Source organism: Malaclemys terrapin, chromosome 1, assembly GCF_027887155.1.
Source record: "Malaclemys terrapin pileata isolate rMalTer1 chromosome 1, rMalTer1.hap1, whole genome shotgun sequence".
Lineage (NCBI taxonomy): Eukaryota > Metazoa > Chordata > Testudines > Emydidae > Malaclemys > Malaclemys terrapin.
In genome coordinates, this window is record NC_071505.1 from 36,139,961 (window position 1) to 36,158,358 (window position 18,398).

At 44.3% G+C, this 18,398-nt stretch overlaps 1 protein-coding gene across 1 annotated transcript in view; it reads right to left on the minus strand.

Annotated features, from left to right (window-relative positions):
- Positions 1-18,398, minus strand: part of ALG12 (ALG12 alpha-1,6-mannosyltransferase) — a 164,446-nt gene that overhangs the window by 50,106 nt on the left and 95,942 nt on the right. The gene's annotated exons all lie outside the window — the stretch shown is intronic.

The window sequence follows — 18,398 nt, forward strand, 5'->3', positions numbered from 1 at the left end:
AGTTGTGGCTGATGAGATTACCCCCGCCTCGGAATCCACAGTCAGAGGTGGGGTAGTGGTGGTGGCCCCCCCCTAGAATTGCATGCAGCTCAGCGTAGAAGCAGCACGTCTGCGGCTCTGACCTGGAGCGACCGTTTGCCTCCTTTGTTTTTTGATAGGCTTGTCTGAGCTCCTTGAGTTTCACGTGGCACTGCTCTGAGTCCCTATTGTGGCCTCTCTCCATCATGCCCTTGGAGATTTTTTTCAAAAGTTTTGGCATTTCGTCTTTTCAAATGAAGTTCTGCTAGCACTGAATCCTCTCCCCATATAGCGATCAGATCCAGTACCTCCCGTACAGTCCATGCTGGTGCTCTTTTTTGATTATTGGCCTGCATGGTTACCTGTGCTGATGAGCTCTCTCTGGTCACCTGTGCTCTCCTGTGCTGGGCAAACAGGAAATGAAATTCAAATGTTCGCGGGGCTTTTCCTGTCTACCTGGCCAGTTCATCCAAATTCAGATTGCTGTCCAGAGTGGTCACAGTGGTGCGCTGTGGGATAGCTCCCGGAGGCCAATACCATTCAAAATGACAATATCGATTTTGGTGCTACTCCCCGACGAGCGGAGGAGTACAGAAATCGATTTTAAGAGCCCTTTATTTCGAAATAAATGGCTTCGTTGTGTGGACAGGTGCAGGGTTAATTCGATTTAACACTGCTAAATTTGAATTAATCTCATAGTATAGACCAGGCCTAATAAACAAAAGCAGAGATCCCCAGGCTCAGCTTGGGTTAGCCCTAAAGGACATTCAGTGCTGACAGATTATTACAGCTCTGTCACTTTTTGGAACCATAGACCTGTAACTCATTTGTGTGTATGTTGCCTGCTTTAACTAGTAAATAACTCTCTCATTTCTTTTTCCTAGTTAATAAATCTTTAGTTAAATTACTAGCGGATTGGCGACAGGTGGTGTATTTGGTGTGAGTTCTAAGGTACAAATTGATCTGGGATAAGTGACTGGTCTCTTGGGAGGAACCTGACAACTTTGTGATTTTTGGTGTAAGTGACCATTTATCACTAAGTCTAGCTTCCCCTGGTGGCAAGATTGACTGGAGTGCCCAAGGGGCCAGTTTGTGACTCTCTAGTAAGACTGTTAATAGTACTTCAGGAGTTCACATTTGTTAGTGGATTAGTGAAATCTAATTATAGTACATACCGCCAGTTTGGGGTGCCTGCCCTGCTTTTTGACCATCTGTCCTGAGGTGGAACTCAGTCATGAGCTACTCCAGACAGCATGCTGGCTCCTCCCCCACTTGTTTGCATGAGTACTATCTTTACCTAACACATAAATGGACCTTCGTTGTGTCTGCCTGATGACCTGGCTAGTCAAAGAAGCAAACACATTTCTTTGTCTATGGCAGACCGGTTTACCAGTTCCCCCTGACATGCCTGGCTTAAACACATTTTAGTTATCATTCCGTATATATCCATAACTGTTAATGCACACTGTGTATAGACATCACACAAGAACATTAATGATCACTGAATTATTAATTTTCCAATGATGAATTGCACAACACCTTTTCACTACAGATTATAAAACATAGTGAGCTGGGGGAAAACTGAAGTGATCAGGCCAGATGAAACTCATTACCTAATTCTAATGAGCTCCTTGCCCTCTGGCACTGGGATGCTCTTATGGTCACATTAGCCATTTCCGAAAATACCTACCTTTAATTATATCAGGGCTACATCATCAGGATTCCTCTACATGTTCAATAAATCAATAAAACATGTTGCTTGTCATTAAGTGTAATGTTATACAAACCTTCCTGGTGTGATATACAGGGGCTCTTGTCTGCTATTACTATATGGTTTGTGCAATATAAGTTTATCCTTTGGTACCCTCTGTTATCTATGTTCAGAGACAGGATGCCCCAACCAAGCACATTTATCTTGCGTCAATAGCAAAAATGGTATCTTTTGTTTATTTTATTACATTATTTGTGTCACAGTAGTGCCTAGGAACTCAATCAAGAATCAAGCCTCATTGTACTTAACTGTGGTATGGATAAGTGAAGAAGACATTTCCTGCTCCAGAGAGATTACATTCTATATGACAATTGTTTCTTCTAGCAACATTTTAGATGCATAAGAATAAGAAATATCTTATGCTGAGATTTTCTGGTTAATAATAAATTGCAAAAATAAAAAAACAAACAAAAAACCCACAAACAAACAACCCACCCATCACCACACAACACAAATAAGACTCTGAACAGCTTAAAAGTATTTTTGGAGGGTGGGGAAGTAGGCCTTTAATAAAAAAAAGTAAGTCAGGAGTATAATCCTCTAAATTAAAAATGGAAGGGACCTTTTAGGTAATCTTGGGCTAGGTCCATAAAGGGATTTAGGCATTATAACACTTAACCTAGTGGAATTCACAGCCCTGAGTTAGGCACCTCAGCCCTTTATACAATGCATTGGGAGAGATGTTAATGTTACGTTAAATGTTAATATCAGGGTTGGAAAGGACCTCAGGAGATCATCTAGTCCAATCCCCAGACAGTTTTTTGCCACAGATCCCTAAATGGCCCCCTCAAGGATTGAGCTCACAACCCTGGGTTTAGCAGGCCAATGCTCAAACCACTGAGCTATCCCCAGCCCCCCTTTGAGCCTTATATATAGGGATATAAGAATAAGATCTACAAACGATAGCAAGGGGGAGCAGGCTGGTTAGCCAATAGGAAATGCTTAGGAGAGGTGTATGTCCTAAGCCCCACCCCTCAAAAGGATTTAGGCACATATGTCCAGCCAGAAGCGGGGGTGTCTATCTTCATTTGGACTTCTCAGCCATGAGCCCTCTCCTAGACACAGGTATATAAGTAGGTTCTTGTGAGGTATAGTGACGGTAGCTTCATTTATAACCTTTAACCCCGTGACTAGCATACTCACCAGGATATGAGAGACCTAGATTCAATTCTCCCCTCTACGTGCTGTGGAGAAGGGATTTGAACAGAAAGCTGAAATTCTCCCCTATTACATGACTGCAGCAGTTGAGGCTTTAAGGAAAACACCCCTTACTGCAGCACTGAAATTCTAAGCTGAGGTTTTAGCGATAACCTCACATTGTTCACTCATTCATTTACTTTTAAAAAGTTCTGCTGCTGAGCTGAAGTTTTCTGAGTTTGATCTTCCACAGAGGATTTTTTTAAGGGTTTGAAGAAAACTCTATTTTAAATTTAGTGTTGCTGTGAGGGGCCTTAGCAAGGCCTGTGTGCTTTGGCATTTGTACACATACAGTTCCCCAGGAGAAGGAGCCCAGGTAGCAAATGAGCATTCACAGTAGCTGTCAAAGGTAGGAAAGCCTGGAAGCCATTATCCAAACATAATCTATCCAAGCCCTGCATGTTCCATAGGACTTTAGCTCAGGCAATTGCAATACCAGATAGCCAGTCAGGTGCATCCAGTTTAGGGAATATAAAGGATAGTAGCCAACTTGGTGCATCCACTGTAAGGAATATAAAGCATAGCAACCATCTTGGAAGTCTCAGCTCCATCCTTATTGTCAGTCTAGAGCAGTGGTAGGTAACCTGCGGCCTCTGGGCCACATGTGGCCCATCAGCGTTAGCGGATTGCGGGCCGTGAGACATTTTGTGGACATTGATGATTGTGAACCATGGCCACTGGGAGCTGCAGGGGGCCATGACTGCAGACAGTCAACGTCCGCAAAATGTCTCGCGGCCCACAATCAGCTTACCCTGATGGGCTGCATGCGTCCCGCAGGCCACAGGTTGCCCACCACTGGTCTAGAGGGAGTTCTTAAGAACAACACCCAGGCGTATTTGCAGGCTTAGGGCATAGTATAGTAAAAAAGGTGGTTCTCCACAGCTATATATACTGTCATTGTATGATTTGCCTCATGTTGAAACAATCTCCTGTACTTTCTCCAGCATGCCCACATGTTACCATGAAGCTGAAACTAAAGATTTGGTTTTGGTATGTGATATAGAGAGGGGAGAAAGGTGGTCAATCAACTCATAAAGTGCAGAGATACACTAAAAAGAGGCAAAGCAGAAAATGTTCCAGCTTTCAGCACAAAAACAACAATTTACTGCATACCGTTCAAACCCAAGGTGACTACAGACAGCATGACATCTAAAACAAATACTATTGTGTCAGAGCTGCTCACCCAGGTGGCATTTGAAAAAGCAGTTGACAGGACAAATGTTATAATGGAATGATAACTATGAAATTCTTTTTGTGGAAGGAAATAGAACTCTAGCAGAAACAGTCTGATGTTGCTGTAAGCATTCCCTTGGTCTTTGTAGATGGTAACTGTGACTACATAGCAATTTCCCCCTACCTAGAGATGTACAGCTATGCTCCAACTGTAAGGGAATAAAGCATATCATGGCATTTGTTGTTGCAGGAGACTCTACTGTAACAGACTTTCTCTGCTTTCATTTTAAACCAGCAGAGGGTACTCTTAAACTGCTACAACCACAATTAGGGGTTGTATTCCTGATGGCGAGTCAGTGTTTGGAATGCAAACATATTACTGGGAAGGGTGAGAAGGATTATTTTGAACTTCTAATGCCAGTCTATGGGAGAGATCTCTCTCAGTAAGGTTAAAACTAACATTTAGTATATAAAAAAATTCCTAAGCATAGAATACTAATGGTCTACCTTAGTCATCAAATAAGATACCATGGTGGCAGATTCTGGGACAGCAAACACTTATGCTTCACTTTACATATGTGAGTAGTCTCATTAAAGTCAATTTAAGTCTATGGGATTCAGTAAATGATAAAACCACATGACCTCATAGAAACGTGAAGCAAGAAGGGACCTAAAGAAATCATATAGCCATCTACACTATGCTGAGACAGCACTAAGTATACCTAGACCATCCCTGATAGATGTACTGTAATCCTCATCAGAAGAATAACTGATACCACATGATATTAGAAAGATGTGTCATAATCATTATTTACATACCTCTTACTCTCCATTTTCATACAAGCTAAAGTCAGTCCCAAAAACATACAATTCATTTATCTTGATAATATTTTGTCAACACAAGTGTAAATAATACATTGGTTCTTAAAATATCACATGCTTTCTCCATGCAACTAGTACTTTTATACTGTTTCTTGTCTGTATAACTACATATTATTGTATTAAACATATGAACTATTTACCCTCCATGCTCCTCTACCTTTCCAAATCCCAGCCTCCGTCAGCCAATTGTACCCAGCATCAAGTCCATTCTTATTGCTCACAGATGTTTCGTCTCTACAAATTGGCAGAGAAGCAAAGGGTGAGGTAACCAGCAACACCTGGGACCAATTCATGATTCTTATTGGCACATCTGGAGCTCCCAGAATGATTAAAGTGCTAAGACTAATGGAACCACTTTTATGGTCAATTTGCAGTCCAACACTACCTGTGCCAGATATAGTATAATGAACGCTGGTGGCTCATTAAGAACAGAATAACATTGTTTTCTACTGAAGCTCTTGCCTCGACATTGCAGCCCATTAGTTCTCCATTTTTTCCCTTCAAAACTTTCTATAGACAGGAATGTGGAGGGACAAAAAGTATGATTGTTACATTGTGAGCAGCATATTTTGTTTTATTGCCCTGTTTTAAGTATCTGATAGTTACAAAAGATCAGGGAATTAGGGGCTGGAATACAGACAAGGCAATCAGCATTCTTGTTGTACGGGGAAGGTGAGATAATTCTCTTGTTAATTAGCAGCTATTTTATTTTCCAAACATGTTCATTTTAAACATATCTGTATAATATGATTTCTTAATCTTGTCTGTGCCATTTCTGTGGATTCCCTGAACCATACTATAGAAATGCAAAGAATCATCATTATTATTTATTATGACAAACTCCATTCAAATACAGTTCAGGGTAGGGAAGAAATATTGTTTAAAATCTGAGGTCTCTATGCTTTCTTTTTATATTGACTTCACCTGTCCTGTGTATTGTCTGTCAGAAGGTAAAAACATGCTTACCTCCATCCCTGTTCAGCAAAGCACTTAAGTTCATGATTAACTTTAGGCACGTGCTTCAATCTAATTCCCCAGAAGTCAATGTGATTTAAGCATGGGCTTAAGTGCTTTGCTGAATCAGCTAGCAGAGCTGCAGTAGCCAACAGCTTGTGTATTCATATGGACCAAGCTATGGCCTTCAGCAAACAGTAACACACATGCTTAACTTTAAGATTCTGAATAGTCTCAGTGGCTTCAATGGAACTATTCATATGGTTAAAGTTAAGCACATGTACGAATGTTTGTAATATGATTACCTAAATTACCAGTAAAAAGCAACAGAGGGTCCTGTGGCACCTTTAAGACTAACAGAAGTATTGGAGCATAAGCTTTCGTGGGTGAATGCCCACTTCATCAGACGCAAGTAATGGAAATTTCCAGAGGCAGGTATAAATCAGTATGGAGATAACGAGGTGAGTTCAATCAGGGAGGGTGAGGTGCTCTGCTAGCAGTTGAGGTGTGAACACCAAGGGAGGAGAAACTGCTTCTGTAGTTGGATAGCCATTCACAGTCTTTGTTTAATCCTGATCTGATGGTGTCAAATTTGCAAATGAACTGGAGCTCAGCAATATCTCTTTGGAGTCTGGTCCTGAAGTTTTTTGGCTGTAAGATGGCTACCTTTACATCTGCTATTGTGTGGCCAGGGAGGTTGAAGTGTTCTCCTACAGGTTTTTGTATATTGCCATTCCTGATATCTGACTTGTGTCCATTTATCCTCTTGCGTAGTGACTGTCCAGTTTGGCCAATGTACATAGCAGAGGGGCATTGCTGGCACATGATGACATATATAAGATTGGTGGACGTGCAGGTGAATGAGCCGGTGATGTTGTAGCTGATTTGGTTAGATCCTGTGATGGTGTTGCTGGTGTAGATATGTGGGCAGAGTTGGCATCGAGGTTTGTTGCATGGGTTGGTTCCTGAGTTAGAGTTGTTATGGTGCGGTGCATGGTTGCTGGTGAGAATATGCTTAAGGTTGGCGGGTTGTCTGTGGGCGAGGACTGGCCTGCCTCCCAAGGTCTGTGAAAGTGAAGGATCATTGTCCAGGATGGGTTGTAGATCACTGATGATGCGTTGGAGAGATTTAAGCTGAGGACTGTAGGTGATGGCCAGTGGAGTTCTGTTGGTTTCTTTTTTGGGCCTGTCTTGTAGCAGGAGGCGTCTGGGTACACGTCTGGCTCTGTTGATTTGTTTCTTTATTTCCTTGTGTGGGTATCGTAGTTTTGAGAATGCTTGGTGAAGATCTTGTAAGTGTTGGTCTCTGTCTGAGGGGTTGGAGCAGATTCGGTTGTACCTCAGTGCTTGGCTGTAGACGATGGATCAAAGCAACTGAGGAACCACCCAGCATCCTATACAGCAAACAGAAAAACATCAAGAAAGAGCTCTCCAACCTGGAGACTTTCATAAATAACCAACCCTACACACAAATGGACTTTACTAAAATAAGACAGGAGATCTACATTACACACTTCACCTCTCTACAAAGGAAAAAGGACCGTAAGCTGTCTAAAATCCTACCTGCCACATGGGCCACAACAGGGCTACCACCCACGAAAGCTTATGCTCCAATACTTCTGTTAGTCTTAAAGGTGCCACAGGACCCTCTGTTGCTTTTTACAGATTCAGACTAACACGGCTACCCCTCTGATAAATTACCAGTGTGATGGCTTCCCCCCGGGGTGACACCTGGAATTGGGGTACCACTAAGCCCCCTGACCCACCAGCCTGGGCTCCCACTAACACTGTACTGCTGTGACAAACTAAAGCCTTCCAGCCTGACACACACAGCTGCAGTTACAAGCAGGCTCTCTGACCAGCCCGTTTGGGAAAGCTGCTCCCAGCTCCTCAGGCATGCACCCCTTCTGGAGTATAAACCCAAAATTATACCGTCTTGCGCTGCACAGGAAACTGTACAGCGTAAGCTCATAAAATTCGCCTCCTCCCTCAGTGTGGAGAGGAATATGCAACAGCCTTTTGCCACTGGCTTATGATTCCCACACACTGGTTTGGATAAAGAAAAAACAAGTTTATTAACTACAAGTGATAGATTTTAAGTGATTGTAAGTGATAGCAAACAGATCAAAGCAGGTTACCTAGAAAATAAACAAAAAACACAAACTAAACTTAATATACTAAATAGATTGAATATGAATAGCAGATTCTCACCCTAAGAGATGATGCAAGCAGGCTGCAGATTCTTAAGGGGCAAGTTACACTTGCTTACAGCTTGGAATCCCCAGGTGTTCCATTCACAGAGTTGGAAATCCCTTTAACTTGGGTCCAGCACTTCCCCCAGTTCAGTCTTTGTTCCTCAGGTGTTTCCAGGAGTCTTCTTGTGTGGGGAGCGAAGAACACCAGATGATGTCACTCCCCGCCTTATATAGCTTTTGCACATGATGGGAACCCTTTGTTTCAAAGCTTGGTTCCCAGACCGACCTGTGGAAAAACACTGACATCCCAAGATGGAGTCTAGAGACATGTGGTCACATCACATGTCTTTGTAGAGTCATAGCAGCCATTACTTGGAGGCTGTCTGTAGCGTTCTCAGGAAGGCTCCCCAGGTGTGAGATAAGCTTCTCCTAAGGCCTATTGTTTTTCCTAATGGCTCATTGCCCTGAATAGGCCCTTCCCCACTAGACTGAGAGCATCTTGTCTAGTGGGCATTACCCAGATGTACCTACATTTGAAATACAGATACATAATCAATAGTCATAACTTCAGATAAAAAAATGATACATGCATACAAATAGGATAATCATATTCAGCAAATCAGAACCTTTTCAATGACATCTCACATGACCTGTCTTGCATGAAATGCATCATAATTATGCTATAATCATATCATAATATCACTGTGACGAATATGGGCTGCAGTGTCACAACCAGTAGTGCTGGGTTTCTTGCAGTGATGTTAAAGAGACACTCCATTGCATGTTGGTAGTAGTGGTTCAATCTAGGACAACACATATCCATGGGAACATATCCTTGTTATTGAATTCAACTATCTCAGAACACATGCTCCAAATCCAGAACAAGGTGTGAACTTATGTGATTGTTAACAGCAATGAAAAAGCCTGCCAGTTTCATAGTAGTCAGTCTATAAACAAAAAAATGGACTACTTTTGAAGAGTTATCTTCTCTTACTCTGAAAATAGCATGATATTTACTGGGAAAGTCATCATCAATCATATGGCAATCTGGCTATTGGCTTCAGCTCTATAGTGATAATATTTGGACTTTACATAATGTAAAATAAGAACACAGTGTTTAGATGAGTAAGGAGTACAGTATTGGAAAGATTCAGTTACATGAGTTAATGTTCCTTGAATAGCACTTGAATAAACTTCCATGGGAAATTTGTTTATTTCTGAACTTAGTTAAATGGTTCCAGGAAATACTCACGCTATGAAAAACTCTGCCTATTCCCTGGGGAAGGAGAAGTATTTATCAGAGGATCGGGATATTCTGTCTTGGCCAGTGGTGAAATGGAAATGCCATACTTTATTCTTAGTCTCTGTGTTTACAAGTAGAAAGAAAGAGAGAACGCACAATGTTGGAAACTCAATTAGGCTGCTGTTTCCAAGGTCCTGGGAAAGCCTCAAAAGTCTTCCAGTTCTTAGTAGCAGATTGAGTGATGCAGAGAATCAGCATTAATACAATAGTAAGAAGGGGCCAGCATTGAGTTTGTGTAATCACAAAGACCCAACTCCACAAAGGGATTGAGGCACCACTGTGACCCACAAAACACCTGCTAGGCGTCTCAACTCGCTTGGCACGTACATTTCTATTGTAAAAACTCCATTGACACCTACATTTCTGGATCTAGGCATGTGCATTGCTGCTTCACTTTAGGTGGCTGGAGGCCTATCTCCTGCCTAAGCCCCAGCATAATCCATGGAAAGATAAGTGTTCACCCACCTATTTTACCTACAGGGCCCAATTTGGTACACGTGCTCATAGGATGCTTATCAGATCAGACCTTATCCGAGATCTGGTAGTAGCAATGGAGGGAGTGGTGGCTCTGCCACTATTATAACATTTAGCCCAGTGATTAGAGCACTCACCTGGGATGTGGGAGACCTGGGTTTAAATTCCCCTTTCTGCCTGAGGGGGAGAAAGAATTTAAGCAGGGGTCTCTAACACCCCAGTGAGTGCCCTAACATCTGGGCAATGAGATATTCTAATAAGAGAGTCCCTAAATCTGTCCAGTTGAAGCTGCTACACTTTGGATAAATACTTGATAGTCATTGCACCACAGAGAGAGAATAATTTTATAGCCTGGGAGTTGTGGTGCCCACCTGGGAGGTGGCAGACCCAGGGTCCAGTCCCCCTATTCCGGTGACTTCTTAATTATTTATCCAAACTGGAACAACTTCAGCAGGAAAGACTGAGGTAGACCTACATCAGACTGTCCTATAGCTCAATGGTTAGGTCACTCTCCTAAGAGGTTGAAGATTTCTGTTCAAATGGTTTCTTTCCATCAACATCAAACACGCATGGTCTACTGAGGACTGTTGCACCAGCCAGCCAGAGTGACTGTAGTTGACAGTGGTGCAGCAGGTGTTGTGTAATGAACTTCCCTCATCTGGCTGAATCCATGAGTCTTGGGGGCAGCCCTGTGGGCAGCAGCATTATCACTGGCAGAGGCAGAGAATATGCCCTTTTGTGCATCCACGGAGAACTTGAGAGCACGGCGTGCTGAGATATTTTTGGCCACATGCAATGCCACTTTTGAATATAATGAGCGACTGAAGGGAGGCCATATCTCTGTGAGATTGTGACATTTTGCACAAGGTCAAACCACTTTATGCTCAGGGCTTTGGTGATGAAATCACATACGGAATGCCTCCAGCCACTCCAAGTCTTGCTGTAAGAGGGTCCAGGTTTCTGACTCATATCGCAATGCAAGTAGTACACAGGTTTGATAGATCCTGAACTTCGTCCCAGTGCAAAGACATTTTCCTGTCCTTAAGTGATACATGGACTTCATGTTGGAGGTGGTAAGACCTATTCTTTAAAGAACATTCAGTTTGCTGTGACCTTTGAACTCTGCATGCAGCCTAGGTAGGTGAACCCATCAATGTTCTCCATGATTCTCAACCCCACCTGCACCAAGGGTTTTGGTGGCCCAGATCTAAGGTTCTGGACATAGGTTTTCTGCCATGAGACATTCAACCCCATAGTGCAGACGGCATCTTGGTGATCGTGGAGGGTGGTGCTGATATTCTCTGACTTCTCCACAGGCAAGGCCATGGTGTGAACATAGTGTTGGTGTATGACAGGGATGCATTCTCACTCCAGCTTTATTCTGTCAAGCTATCGACTGGCTATTAGGACTTACCACTCCACATGTCAGAATCAAGGCTGATTAAGACGTGTTTACTGACCCATCAGACAGAGAAAGGAGAATTGAACCGTTGTCTCCTGCATCCCAGCTTAGTGTGCTAACCACTGGCCTAAAAGTTATAAGATGGGTGCCGCCTCCCACTGCCATCACCATCATTTTGTGTGCAGTGAGGCAGGCATCTAACTCCCATCTCATATGACACACCTTAGGTGCCTAAGCCTCCTGACTGTGGGAGAGGGGTTCACAGTTCTGGATCACAAGCGGAATAGGCTCATAATTCCATGAGTGGAGAGGGGCTTAGGAGACACATGTCTTCTCACCATCTCCCACTGGCTGGCATTTCTTCTTCAAGGGGAGTCGCTCTCTGAACAGGCAAGAATTATGAGAATTTACTCAATACACTGACGCAGCCTCCATGCTGATTTACACCCCTCGTAGACCCTTGAAGTCAGTGGGACTGTGTGGGGAAGAGGGTCATTTGCAGCAGAGCCACAAGGGTGGGAGTCAGACATCTGGATTCTATTAGCTCTGCCATAAACTCTTGTGTGACTTTGAGTTAGTCACTTCACCTCTCTGTGCTTCAGATTCCCTGGTCCAAACTCTCCAATTAGGAAAGGACGTAATTGGTGTAGCTGGCCATGATAGGATCAGCTCAGAATAGAAGGGGTGTTCCAGTGATAGCTAGTGAAATGGTTCCTATACTCTCACTCAGTGTGAGGGCATGGTCTGGGAAAGGGTAGCCTTGTGCTCGGACAATCCTCAGCTGCCATAATGACCAGTGGGACAACTGACAACTGTAACTTAGAGCAGTCCTCATGTATCTCTTAACTGCACTGGGAACCCACCGGCAATATTGTAGCCCCAGGACTGGAGGAACACAAAGGTACCTTAAAGCCACCTTGACACCCCCTCCTGGGTTGGAGTGTGCACTCCGGTGCCAGAACCACGGATCCCTTGTGTGAAAACATGGACAATAGTTTTTTTCTACCTCATAGTGAAGTTTAATTCATGAATATTTGTGAGGAATGCTCAAATGCTACAGTGACAATGCCATAGACATACCTACGATTAGTGAAATAAGCCCTGAATTTGGCAGCCTGTATGCATATAATGAGGGTCTATATCTGATACAAGTTCAAACCGAACTGAGGATTAATGTGGATTTTGTAAGAATATGTGGTTGGGGTTTTTGGCAAGAACTTGAGAGCAAATGCAGGGATGGAGAAAAAGTTCCTTTTGATTATATAAGGACTGATCATATGTTCATAGCTGGAGCGTTCACAGGGAATCTGCAATTTGCTGCATTCCCACAACAGTAATAAAATAGTTGCACAGCAGAGATGATAAACTACAACATGAGAAACATGCACAGTCCACTCCCCTCTCCTCTCCCCTCCCCAATGGAAACTTCTTCATGTTTCCTTTTTCCTAAAAACGAAGCATGTTAGAAAAAGGCATTAGCAGCTGAACAAAATGTCCTTTCTTCTTAGCAAAAGTCTATTTTTTATCTTGAGAAGATGTGTAAAGAAATACCAACCTTCACAAAGTGTATTTAATATCATGCTTTGATGAAGGTTGTGATGACAAGCATTAGAACCTGCAGGGGCTGGAACCAGAAGGCTGGGGGCTACTGATGCCACTAAATCACTACAGGAGGCTTTAGGCTGGGCTCCCATGGGAGGATCCTGTGAGGCTGGGGTTGGCAGGCAGTACCTCCCAGCAGGACCAGAGTGGCAGCTCTTCACAGCCCCCGATTGGTCAATACCAGTATATAAACCAAGACACCATAAAGGGGAGTGTTCTGAACAAATATACAGACTGCCTGCTTGCAGGGGTGAAAGTAAGTCCAGTGACTTACCGGTACGCTGGGGCCAGTTCTGGCCCCTGGAAGGGGTGGGCCTAGGGCGGAACAGGTGGGGCTGAGGGAGTCAGAGCCAGCCCCAGCCCACCCTGTAAGGTAGGTGCACCCCCCCCCCAGGGTAGCAGCAGCAGCCAGGGGCTCGGGGGCTATTTAAAGGGCTCGCGGCTCCCCTGCTTCTACCGACCTGGCCCTGTAAATAGCCGCTGGAGCCCTGGGGAAGTGGCTGGGCTCCTGCAGCTATTTAAAGGACCAGGGCGGCAGAGGCAGCTGGAGCCCAAGCCCTTTAAATAGCCCCTGGAGCCTCCCCGCTACCCCTGGGCTTCGGGGGCTATTTAAAGGGCCCAGGGCTCCCCTGCTTCTACCACCCCAGCCCTTTAAATAGCCGCTGGAGCCCTGGAGTAGAGTAGTGGCAATTTAAAGCCCCAGGCCCTTTAAATTGCCCCCTGGCTCTTGCCAGTACGCTGTACCAGGGCGTACTGGCTTACTTTCACCTCTGCCTGCTACAGACTCTACTGGTGATAGATCCTAGATTCTGGCTTCAGACCCTGGTTTGTCTTGGACTTTGCTGTTTGGTTGCTATCTGTAACCTGGTGCCTGACCCTGATCTCCTGGTAACCTGATCCTGCCTGAATCCTGATGCCTGTCTCAGTTCAGCCTCTGGCCTGTCTTGGGCTCTGACTTCCTGGTACCTGACTTAGCCCGACTCCTACTCTGAGCACTAGGTCTGGCTGCCCTTGTCCTCCCCCTAGAGATTCAATTCTCTTTCTCCTTTTTTTTTTTTTTTTTCCAGGTGGTATGAGTGTGAGAGAATACGATAAGAATGGAATGTGAAAGAGAGGCATGGGCGCCCAACAGCATGTTCACCCATGAAGATAGGATTTTTTCTTTCTTTCTTTCTTCTTTTTGTCAATTGCAGCATCCTGCCCTTTTTTCTATCCTTCCTAGAAAGCTGGGACCTCATCTGTACACAGAAATTGCACCACTTTAATTAAAAATTTTTTGATCTAAAATGGAGCAAACTCCTATATGGACACTCTTGAAGAATAGTTTATTTCAGTTTATCTGAAACTTGTTCCTAGGTGATTTAAGCTACATCAGTATAAACTTGGTTTAGGGCTATTAAAGAACCTTGTGCATGTATTTAATTAAATGGATTTTAAATCACACCTTTGAGTTAAACTGATGCAACTTGGTGTTTAGAAAAGGACAAACAGACAAATATAAAAGCTACTGTTGCTGGGCTACCAATGTCTGGAAATGCCAGGTTAGCAAATGGGAACATGAGGCCCAGGAAATGGTGAGAAATCAAAAAACTTCTGGAGAGGCTAGCCAAGGAAACTCTGGTACAGACATAGCTAGTGAGCCTCACGCCTTATGTTGATAATTAGAGCTACTTTTAAAAGAAGGGTAAAAATGTAGTGTAATGCTTTTTTGAAAATTCAAAAATTTTCAAAGCTTGAAAAATCGCCACCAGCTCTGTTGGTGATGCTGTCATTTATAAACTTCTGATGCCAGATGCTGGGACTGAATGACAGGGGATGGATCACTTGATAATTGCCCTGTTCTGTTCATTCCCTTTGAAGCATCTCACATTGGTCACTGTCTGAAGACAGGATACGGGGCTAAATGGACCATTGGGCTGACCCAGTGTGGCCGTTCTTATCTTTATATTAATCCTTTTTGTTGGGATTCAGTCTTTCTCCCCAAGAAGGGGAAGACTAGAAAATTCCGTTTTTTACCCTACTTGGACTGAAGCACCTGACTTTCTTTATGAAGCTGGCCCAGGCTCTTGGTGTTGCTGTGTTATGAAAATCCAAACAGAACACACAACTATATCGAGGGGGAAAAAAGGTCACCCGTAAACCTCTTTAACGGGAATCATGGTACTTATGTCACTGGGAACATAGACTTCTGGGTGATATTCCTGGCTCTTCCACTTAGGACTAGCTATAGAGTTTGAAAGGCCCTGTGTGAGGAAACTCTGTGCTGTAATCTCAGACACACTGAGTATGTCTACAGTGTGATTAGACACCTTCCACTGGCCCATGCCATTAAACAGCCTCTTAGCCTGAACCCTGTGAGACCAGATCAGTTGGCATGGGCCAGACATGTGTCTTTAGTTGCAGTGTAGGCATGCTCCCTGCTGCTGGAACTCACATAGCACATGTGTGGGGGAGGATTTGGTGACTGGATATGCAGGACTGGGGCAGTATTTGGCAGTGGTTCAGGAGGGTTTCATCAGCTGGGAAGTTAATTGGGCTGGTTATCACTGAGGATTTGGGCTCGCAAATTTGTTCAAGTTAGGAGAGTCATATGGAATCTGAGGGTGAGGGAAGTTATAAAGAAATGCCAGGAGGTGTGGGATTGAAGAGGACACTCATAGAGTAGGGTCTCCAAACACACAGGACATTGTGCAGTCATACCCTCGGCACATGCCCATCATTGGGTTCTCCCTTTGGGCAGGTCACTGCACTTCTCTGGAATGGAGCTGGCTGAATTGGGAATAAATTATCTCACCACTGTAAGCCTTGGTTGTTCTGTTTGTGAGTTATTTGCAAACAAAACCCTGATTTCTGGAAATGTAGTAACTAAGGTCAGAAAGGCCCAATAAATGGTTTGAATGAACAAATGTCATGCTGTGGGATGTCCATGAGCTGTCCAGGGCTACTATCCACTACTTCCGGTTGGTGCTATGTCATTGGCCCCTCTGTGCCACATGGTATTTTTTTTTCTGCTTCCTGATAGGATGACTGAAACTTCTTAAATAGGAGAATGACAATTAAAATAAATAGCAACTAATGGGCAACAATTGCTCTTGCTTGGCTGCAAGGCTGTTTCTCTCCTGTAGGCCGGGGGTTGTGTGACAGTCATTCCCCGAACATCTGTCATTGAATGACACAGTCATTCCCTGAATACATAGGTGCTGAGTTTTACTTTTCCCCAGGGGTGCTCTGCCCTGAGGCCCAGCCTGCACTCCACTGCCTCTACTGAGGCCCTGCCCTCACTCCGCCTCTTCCCACCACTGCTTCACACCCTCCCCGAAGCCCTGCCCTGACTCCGCCCCCTCCCCTGAGGCCCTGCCTTCGCTCTGCCTCTCCCCCAGGGCCCTGCTCTCACTCCGCCTCTTCCCACCCCCACTCTGCTCCTTCCCCTGAGGCCCCGTTCTTGCCCCGCTTCTTAATGCCCCTGCTCCACCCCCTTCCTGAGGCCCCCACCCACCTGCTGCTCACTGCTCTCTACCCTCACCCCCAAACCCCTCTCCGAGCCACCAAACAGCGGTGGCGCCTCCAATCAGATCTTTGGTGGCACCCCCATTAGCTGATCAGGGCAATGCCAAACAGCTCTGACTGGTGGGTGCTGAGCACCCACTATTTTTTTTTTGGTGGGTGCTCCAGCCGCAGAGCACCCATGGAGTTGGCACCTATGCCTGAATACCTGTCATTCCCCAGCCACTCATCAACATTCCCAACTAACAAATAACCAGGGGTACAAATGGAGCTGGTCAGGATTTTTTGATAAAATATTTTTCCGTTGGAAAATGAGATTAATCAAAAAGGTTTCGCCAACATCCCAGGTGATCGCCCTAATCACTGAGCTATAGAGTCCATTTCTCCAGCTCTCTTGTTGCAGCTTCTTCATTTTGTATAAGGGCTTGTCTACACTACAAAAATAGGTCGACTTAATTTAGATCAACCTAAAGCCACTGCAGTAATTCAATCGGCTGTTGTTGTTCACACTACCCTCTTCTGCTGGTGGTGTGCGTCCTCACCAGGAGCGCTTGCATTGACTGAAGTGGGGCATTGTGGAGCACTGACAGCCTTGCAGGGCTCACACCTGGAGCCCGCCATCCTCCCCGGGATGACAGCCGGAGCTGTGACCCTGCGGAACTCTATTTCACAGCAGGAGCTTACCAGCAGTGAAATTGACATTCTTGTCAATTTCAGGGCTCCAGTTGTGAGCCTTCATAGCTGTAGGCAGCTGTGAAATTGACAAGAATGACAGCCAACAGCCGAAGTAAGTAATGGGGTGTCTACATGGACATTGTGTCACCCTAACTACACCGACATAGGTGCTACGCCTCTAGTGGAGGTAAAGTTATTATGTCAGTGTAGCAGGCCACTTAGTATGGTGGAAGCAGCATTCTAGTGTAGACACTGACATAATTAGGTGGACGTAATCTGCCTTATGTTGATTTAACTCTGTCGTGTAGACCAAGCCTAAATAACTAAATCTGAATCAGACAGAGCAGTGTTTTGCACTTGGGTCTCCCACATAGCAGGTCAGTGTCCTCAGGGTATGTCTACACTGCAGCTGCAGCATTCATACTGCTATTTTTAATGTGCAGGCTTGAGCCCCACTAACTCAAGTCTGTCTACCCAGGCAGGGAGGTTGCCAACTGCAGTGTAGACAGACCCTTAAGGGCTTGGTTTCATTCTGTTGTAGAATAAAAACAAAATTCAAACCTCAACATTTGTGGTGATCAGAATAGTTTTCCGGCCTTTCCTAGGTACCAACATGGTCAAATGGAACAGCATTTTGGAATTCAAATGAATGTTCTGGACATAGTTTTTACATAATTCTACCAGGTTTCTGGGCTTGATCCTGCATGGTGTTGAACATGCCTGCACAGTACTGAGCTCCCTGCGTGCAATGGGGGTTGAGAGCACTCAGCTGCATGTGGACAATACTGCCTACTTCACAAGGGTATTGTGAGGCTTAATTCATTAGTGTATGTTAAGCACATTGAGATCCTGGGATGAAGGAAGTGCTAGGTAATATTGAACTGAATGGACAAAAGGCTTCAACATTTTAGCCAAGAAGTGGTACTTTCTGCTGAGCTATATAAAAAGTAACGGTGAGAACAATATCTATTAAACTGTCTGCCATATAAAGCACAGCTAATATTCTTGAATGGGAAGGCTACAGTCTGTTGGTGGATAAAATACTGATTTTGCTATCCTTAATTTAATGATGATTTGCTTAAGCTTTATATAACTGTGGCTTAAAGGAGCCCAAATATTCTAAACTGATGAGGCTGAGAAAGCATGCTAAATAGACCCTAGCAGGTAAAATGATAGTTGCTCCAAACTTAATAATTTAAAGCCTCTGTCTCATACATATTAAAGCTTGATTTGGCCTCCACTCTTAAC